Source organism: Heteronotia binoei, chromosome 3 (genome assembly GCF_032191835.1).
Source record: "Heteronotia binoei isolate CCM8104 ecotype False Entrance Well chromosome 3, APGP_CSIRO_Hbin_v1, whole genome shotgun sequence".
NCBI classification, from domain to species: domain Eukaryota; kingdom Metazoa; phylum Chordata; class Lepidosauria; order Squamata; family Gekkonidae; genus Heteronotia; species Heteronotia binoei.
The window spans coordinates 137,663,798-137,672,457 of NC_083225.1; the positions used below are offsets into that span (position 1 = coordinate 137,663,798).

General features: G+C 49.9%; 1 non-coding gene across 1 annotated transcript; it reads right to left on the bottom strand.

Annotated features, from left to right (window-relative positions):
- Positions 1-6,896: 6,896 nt before the first annotated feature.
- On the bottom strand, positions 6,897-7,015 carry LOC132569180 (5S ribosomal RNA). Its single transcript, XR_009555237.1, has one exon. It is a non-coding gene; the product is annotated as a 5S ribosomal RNA (ribosomal RNA).
- Positions 7,016-8,660: the final 1,645 nt, after the last annotated feature.

The window sequence follows — 8,660 nt, forward strand, 5'->3', positions numbered from 1 at the left end:
AGCGCCACTAGTGGGCCTGCAGGGGCTGGGGAAACAATCGAGTCAAGATGGGCAGCCACTTAACACTCATGGCATGGCAGATGACCTTACCAGGGGCCTCCAAACTGGAGAGCCAGTTTAGTGTAGTGGTTAAGTGTGCGGACTCTTATCTGGGAGAACCGGGTTTGATTCCCCACTCCTCCACTTGCACCTGCTGGAATGGCCTTGGGTCAGCCATAGCTCTGGCAGAGGTTGTCCTTGAAAGGGCAGCTGCTGTGAGAGCCCTCTCCAGCCCCACCCACCTCGCAGGGTGTCTGTTGTGGGGGAGGAAGGTAAAGGAGATTGAGACTCTTCGGAGTGGAGGGCGGGATAGAAATCCAATATCATCTTCTTCTTCTTCTTCCATGGCAATGTGGGCCTCTGATGCCTCATCTCTCTAGCCAGCCAATCAAGCACTGACCTTGTCTGGCTGGAGTAGGGGGTCTGGTTGGCAAACCTCAGGAAGGAGTCTTCACTCTGGTCATCCCAGCCAGGATATAAAAAGGCCTTCCAAATTGCAGGCTGCAAATGGCCTTTGGCTTTTCTCCACCATCCCATCCATCTATCTTTGTGTATTTCAGTTCAATTAAGTGACAGGTTGTTGTCTCCTTCATGGCAGTGTCATTAATTTCCTTTTGTTGCCTGCATTGTCATAACTGCATCTGGCAGTATCAGCTAGGGTTGCCAATCCCCAGGTGGGGGCAGGGGATCCCCCGGTTTGGAGACCCTCCCCCCGCTTCAGTGTCATCAGAAAGCAGGGGGAGGGGAGGGAAATGTCTGCTGGGAACTCTATTATTCCCTATGGAGATTTATTCCCGTAGAAAATCATGGAGAATTGATCCGCGGGTATCTGGGGCTCTTGGGGGGGGGGCTGTTTTTGGGGGTAGAGGCACCAAATTTTCAGTATAGCATCTAGCGCCTCTCCCCAAAATACCCTCCAAGTTTCAAAAAGATTGGACGAGGGGGTCCAATTCTATGAGCCCCAAAAGAAGGTGCCCCTATCCTTCATTATTTCTTATGGAAGGAAGGAATTGAAAAGGTGTGCCATCCCTTTAAATGTGATGGCCAGAACTCCCTTTGGAGTTCAGTTATGCTTGTCACAGCCTTGATCTTGGCTCCACCCCTAATGTCTCCTGGCTCCACCCCCAAAGTCCCCAGATATTTCTTGAATTGGACTTGGCAACCCTAGTATCAGCATTGAGTCAGATCCATTTTGTCAGTTTTCTCCACCTTTGGAGATCCCCTTAAGAGATGTTGGGGTGAAGGGGGGCTTACACAGGGCGTATCTAACTTGGTAGCTGTCAGGATGCCCTCACGCTTAAATGGCAGGAATACCATGCAGTGGCTTGTAGGTTCTATGTGGAACCCCACATTCTGCCATCCCACAGTTTCTCCCAGCAGGCTAGTGAAGGTATGGTGTGTCCATTAGCCAGCAGACAGGTAGGCTAAATCCTGAATCTGCTGCCCTGTGTTGCAAAAAGGCTCAGACAGCTGAAGCCAATAAAGTTGCAACCATTTTGATCCTAGCAATGTGTCTGTTGTTTGTTCACCTCATTCTTTCCCCTCCCCTTTCGGTGCTAAATCCACAAGGTTTAAATTGTGGGGGAACCCACATATCATTGGGTTTTGGGCTTTTGAAATCATCACTTGGATTTTCCTGAAGTGAAAGATAACAACAGCATGATATACAATTACATGTGCACTCATTGGAAGAAGGAGAGTCATCACAATACTTGCTTGTGTCAGCCTGACATAAATAGATTAATGGAAAATACAGATTTTAGATAGTTGCCAGAATTTACTGATTAAAATTCACAATATTTACATCGATAATATATAGTACAATTTTACACTGTGTTCCTTATAGAAAGAAACTCAGTACGTGAAGAGATCACAACATACCTGAATGTTCAAAATAAATTCTGAACCATAGGTTGGAGAGAAACATCTAGATGGGAAAACAGGAAGAATGCTAACTTCCTGCTCAGGTTATGATTAGAACATTAGGGAGAATGCACACTAAAGCAGAGAAGTGAGGGAAGACAACTCCATATGCTTGTGGGAGTGATTATGGCCTCCTTGTTTTAATAAATTTTATCATTATCTATGTATATTCAGAACAAACAAGGAGTTAACTTTACTGCTGATCTATCCTTTTCATTTCTGTTTCCTGATTACAAAATGCCATTGGTAATAACTGTGAAAATGACCTTATAAGGCTGGTGGTGCTAAACTATACTGTTGCTATTTGGACATGTATATGAGCCCTTGGAGTATCTGAGAATGAATTATGATAGATTATTTGCTTGATTCATCTAATCTTTGACACCTGATAGCCACGTAAATGGGGTCTTTGCCAAAGGTATTATATTGCAATATCAATCTAAAATTTGTCTTTTATAAAAAGCATTTTTGTAATTTCCTGTGTACAGTTGGAAATAAATTCATCTGCTCTGTTTTGTTCTTTTTTATTTGAAAAGCATTAATTTTATTCCTCAATTTAGAATGCAGCTGGAATCAACACAGCTGTTTTTATTTAAACAATATGCAAGGGCCATAATTCACTATTTTCACCATAAATAGTGCCTGCATGTCAAGGTATTTGTTTCAAAAACAAGCAAGGTTGTGGGATCTCAAAGATTATGATAGCAAAGGAAACCACAATTTGTTCCTTTCTTCATAACAGGTTTTCTTTAAAATGAACATCATGCTCAAGAGGGAAAAGGAAAGAATATCAGAAGGAAGGGCTTTTGCAAACATTCCAGAATGGAAAGACTACATAATTACCATTGCCTAGTCTCTGGCAATGCTTAATCCATCTGACACCATAAAAATATATAGGGTACGTGCCAGTCAAGCATCCTTAAGAGATTAATCAATAATTCCAATAGGGAGGTATAACTCAGTAGCACAGCACATATGCTGCATGTATAAACCCTAGGGCTTTTTTTGAGGGGGAATGCACCGGAACACTTGCATCCACGCTCCTGCCTGCTCCTGACCTGCTTGGTTTCCTTGGCACCCTGTCCTTTTGGCTTTTGGACATTGACTTCTGATTCCAGTTTGTGATTCTGCATTGGTGACTTGGCTCCTGCTTGACCTCCTGGACTTTGACCTTGGACTGGCTTTGGACTCCTGCCTGCCTGCACCCTGAGAACATGACAGATTGCTTCCACCCACACACTCACTCCACAAGATGGATGAGGAGGCAAGCGGAGGCTCTGAGAGCTAGCAGCCTTGCTCACTCAGGTACAGCACCTCACTCAAATGGTGGCTCACCTGCAACAGCAGCAGCAAGCCACTGTCGCTGCCCCACCCAAGTGCCTGGTGCTTCCCTCAAAGAAGTTCACTGGGAAGGTGGAGGAGTTTCCTACACTCCTGACACAGTGCAAACTGTATATTGAATTATGTGCCAGAGACTTCCCCAACGACAAGACCAAGGTATGCATTGTCAGCCTCTTAAAAGGACAGGCAGCTAAATGGGCTACCCCCTTGCTTCTAGCGCCATCACCCCTGCTGACTGATTACCAGGGCTTTCTGGATCATATGGCGGTAGCCTTTGCTTACTCCCAACAAGCAGCCACTGCCAATCGGAAGATCCGGACCCTGAAGCAGGGTAGGAACTTGGTTTCCCAGAACTCCACCGAGTTCAAGCTTCTGGTCCCAGACCTGGCCTCATGGACCAGTATACGGAGGGGCTGGCTGACTAAGTCCTTGATGAGCTGGCATGAGTAGACCAACCAGTCACGCTGCAAGGCCTAATCACACTGTGTCTCCTCATCGATGGCTGCCTGGAAAGACACCGACAAGTGTGAAGCAGCACCCATCCCTCTCAGTTGCCCTGCCATACAGTGACAGTGACAACCCCAATGCATACCAGTCCTGAGACTGACAACCCCGAGCCCATGCAACTCGGGGCTGCACGGCCACGGCTCACTCCCGAGGAAAAAGCATGGCGCCGCTCACAGAATCTCTGCCTGTACTGTGGAGGGGCGGGGCACTTCTCCGGCTGCCCCGCCAAGTGCATTCAGCCCAGTACCATGCCACTGCTGCCAGTAGAAGACCAGGCCCAAGTTTGAGTGAACCCCCCCCCCCCGACTTGGGGCACCTAGCCGGGTCCCCTGAACCCTACATTATGGCCAGGGCCTGTTCCTTGTACTGGTCACACTCAACTTGCCAGACGGGCGCTGGCTGTTCATCTACACCATGGTCGACTCCAGGGCCTCCCGCTGCTTCGTTGATGTGGCCTTTGTGAAGCAACACCAGATCCCAGTGCACCGACCTTATGACTGCGCCATCAATTTGGTACCAGGGGCACCCCTGCCTATGGGGAGGCTCTACCCCATGTCCGAACTGGAGCTAGCAGCCCTGCAGGACTTCCTCGCCAAAAACCTGGAGCTCCGGCCCTACAATGACTACCGAGCCGTGAACAAAATCACTGTCCAGGACTGCTACCCCTTGCCACTGATCCCAGAACTACTGGATTGCCTTAAGGGGGCCCAGGTCTTTACCAAGCTGGACCTCAGGGGCACGTGCAACTTGGTGCAGATCCATGCAGGAAACGAATGGAAGATGGCTTTCAGGACCTGCTATAGCCAGTTCGAGTATCTGGTGATGCTCTTCGGACTGACCAACTCCCCCACTGTCTTTCAAAGGGTGATGAATAACATCTTCCATGACCTGCTCAACTGCTTTGTGATCATTTATTTAGATGACATTTTAATTTGTTCCAAAGCCCCGCCCAGCACACAGGGCATGTCTGCCAGGTCCTTCAACGCCTGTGTGAGTATGGTCCCTATGCCAAGCTAAAGAAGTGTTCCTTCAACTTAACAGCAGTCAAGTTCTTTGGCCGCATCGTCTCACCCCATGGGACTCAAATGGACCTGAACAAAGTCAAGGAGGTCCTGACCTGGCAGACGCCTCGGACCTGCAAGGACTTACAGCGGTTCCTTGGTTTTTCCAATTATTACCACCAGTTCATCCCTGCCTATGCCGACATAACCACGCCTCTGACCCAGCTCCTCCGGCCCAAAGAGTAATTTCACTGGACTCCAGAGGCAGACCATGCCTTCACCACCCTGAAAACCTGCTTCACCAATGAGCCGTTCCTGCATTACCCAGACCTGCAGCTGCCGTTCACAGTAGAGACCGATGCCTCCAGCATGGCACTTGGTGCTATGCTATCCCAGCAGGAGGACCCCTCCCAGCCACTACAACTCTGCGCATACTACTCATGGCAGCTGACGCTCGCAGAGCGCAACTACACCATCTGGGAGCAGGAACTCCTGGCCATCAAGACCGCCTTCGAGATTTGGAGCCATCACCTTGAAGGGGCCCGCCACCCCGTCCAGGTGCTGACTGACCACTGGAACCTGGAGCATCTACAGACTGCTCAATGCCTCACCCAGTGTCAGATCTGGTGGTCCCTTTTCTTTTCCTGGTTTGACTTCTGGATCGCCTACATCCTGCAGAACCAGAACCGGAAAGCGGACACCCTCTCCCAAAAACCGGAGTACGCTGTGCCTCTAACAGAGGAGACCCCAACTGGGCTCATCCTTGCACCCTTGGTTTTCACTGCCACCATGACTCATCCAGCCTTGGCTGCAGACATCCAGGCCAGCCAGGCCCAAGACCCCTGGGCTCAGCAACACCTCCTGGAAGTGCAAGATGGCCCGGCTGGGAACCTCTCTACCCACCAAGGTCTCCTCCTGCATCGTGGGTGCCTATACGTGCCTCCAGGGCCCCTCTGGGCCGATGTGCTCTGCCTGACCCACAACTCCCCTCCTGCGGGGCACTTCGGCCAACATAAGACCCTGCACCTGCTCACGCGGGAGTTCTGGTGGCCCCGCATCCATACCGACGTGGCCCGCTATGTCGGTTCCTGTGAGGTCTGCTGGTGGGCCAGGGATGTACTGGCCAAGCCCCCAGGGCTTTTGTATCCCCTACCCATGCCTGCAGGACCCTGAGACACTGTCTCCCTGGACTTTATCCCTGAGCTCCCCAGGTCCAAGGGGCACACTTGCATCCTGGTGATGGTGGACCTCTTCACCAAGATGGCTCACTTTGTTCCATGTCCCAAGCCGCCCACGGCTCCTGAAACAACCAGTTCTTCCTCTAGCATATCTATCACCTGCATGGGCTCTCGGCACACTTGATCTCAGACAGAGGTCCCCAGTTCACCTGATTCTGGCAAGACCTGCACTCTAGCTTAGGCACCCAGGTGCATTTATCCTCAGCGTACCATCCACAAATGGATGGACAGACCAAACGCACCAATGCCACACTGGAACAATACCTGCGTTGTTACACCAGCTACCAGCAGGATGACTGGGCCGCCTTGCTACCCCTGGCCGAGTTTGCCTACAACAATGCTGTACATGCATCCATGCAACAAACCCCATTTGCAGCCACCTATGGGTACCACCCTCACTTCTTCCCCGCAGTCCTTCCCCCCGCAGCAGTCCCTGCTGCTGATGCGCACCTGCAGGAACTCCGGGCTCTCCAGGACTTGCTCTGAGAGCAGCTCCAACAGGCTAAAGTGGCCTACAAGACAACCGCTGACTGAAAGCGACAGGTGGGGCCCCCACTGAAGCCTGGGGACCACGTCTTGCTCTCCACCCATTACCTGCGTCAACCCTTGCAAGATGGACTCTCGCTTTGCGGGGCCTTATGAACATATGAAGCTGCCTTATACTGAATCAGACCTTTGGTCCATCAAAGTCAGTATTGTCTTCTCAGACTGGCAGCGGCTCTCCAGGGTCTCAAGCTGAGGTTTTTCACACCTATTTGCCTGGACCCTTTTTTGGAGATGCTGGGGATTGAACCTGGGACCTTCTGCTTCCCAAGCAGATGCTCTACCACTGAGCCACCGTCCCTCAAGCCTACAGCACCCGGTATTCCCAGGTGGTCTCCCATCCAAGTACTAACCAGGCCCGACCCTGCTTAGCTTCCGAGATCAGACGAGATCGGGCGTGTTCAGGGTGGTATGGCCGTAGGCCGTAGGCCTTACCTGATCACGGACCAAATCAACCCTGTTGCTTTCCGACTACAGCTGCCGGCCACCCTCTGCATCCACCCGGTCTTCCACCAGTCCCTCCTTGTTCCTGCTACACCACTGTATCCCATTTGACTGCCACCTCCTCCTGTCCTGGTTGATGATGATGAGGAATACGAGGTCCATCAGCTCCTGGACTCTCAAATCCACCACGGGGACCTCCAGTACCCTGTAGACTGGGAAGGCTATGGCCCCGAGTACCGTTCATGGGAACCTGTGGACAACCTACATGCCTCTAACCTCATGCAGCAGTTCCACACGGCCTACCCTGACCGGTCTGGCCCATCTGTGTGTGTGTGGGGGGGGGGGGTCCTGCGGGGGAGGGATAGTGACATGAGCCCTGACGAGGAGGAGCTAGAAGGGTTAACAGACCTGGAAGTGTTTTTGTTTTTTACTCCTTCCTGTTTCCTGATCCTGACCTGCTTAATTTTCTTGGCACCCTGATCTTTTGGCTTTTGGACATTGACTTCTGATTCCAGTTTGTGATTCTGCATTGGTGACTTGGCTCCTGTTTGACCTCCTGGACTTTGACTTTGGACTGGCTTTGAACTCCTCCCTGCCTACACCCTGAGAACGTGACAAGCATTCTGGTTCAGAAATAGCTGCAGAAGGCAGCCACAGGCTCCTCCCTTCCCTGGCCTATCCATTCAGAGTAGGCATAAAGTGCCAGCAAGGGAAGGAATAAGGAAAGCAAAGAGGTGACAGCGGTCAGATGAGCAGTGAGGATGGAGGTGAAGGGTTGCTGCTCACTGGGGAGCCAGCACTAAGTGCTGGGAGTGGGTGGGAGGCAGCAGTCAGGCAAAACAATTAGTGAGGCAAGTTGGTGAGCCTTTGAATTAGTGAATAAAGCTTCCAACACAGTATGTATTTGTGAAGAACCAGTCAGGGTCAGCTTGGGAGGATGACCACTGTAAATTTTTCCTGTCACCTCCACCCAGTACCTCAGGCACACAAACTAAAATTCTGTCAGAAATAAACTAGATGCCAAATGTTTTCATATTCAAACCCAAAATGTTATTTATTGGATTACAAAAAGGCAAGAGAATGAAAATAACGTTAATTGGTTATTATAAACAAATCAGTTGGCAGGGAGGCATTTAACAAAATAGATAATCTGTAATCACCAGAGATTGGGTAGGCTGAATAGTTTAAAATATAAAACGCTGGCAGGTTTAATATATATAAAACACTAACAAGGAGGCAGGCTTTTAAAATATATAAGAACTTTGAACAAGTAGGCAGTGCTTCCTTAGCACTAGTAACACTTTTTGTGCAGAGATGGATTATACCCCTAAACTCGGACTTCCCAATCCCCAAAATAAAAGAAGATCACACACTCTTTGCCATTCACACTGAGGACTTCTGACTTGTGCCAGATAAATCTCCTCACAGACACTCTTTCACTAGCATACAGGACTCACATTTTTAAGTGCTATTACTAAGCTCCTCAATCCTGTGTCTCAGTCCCACCCAGCTAGTTTCCTTGTCTGTATCTTGGGACTTCCTCTCAGCCACAATAACATAGTCTCTCTTTCTGTGTGTGTTGGTGTTCTCAAATGAAACAGGAGTCTTCCTTGATGTGCTGACG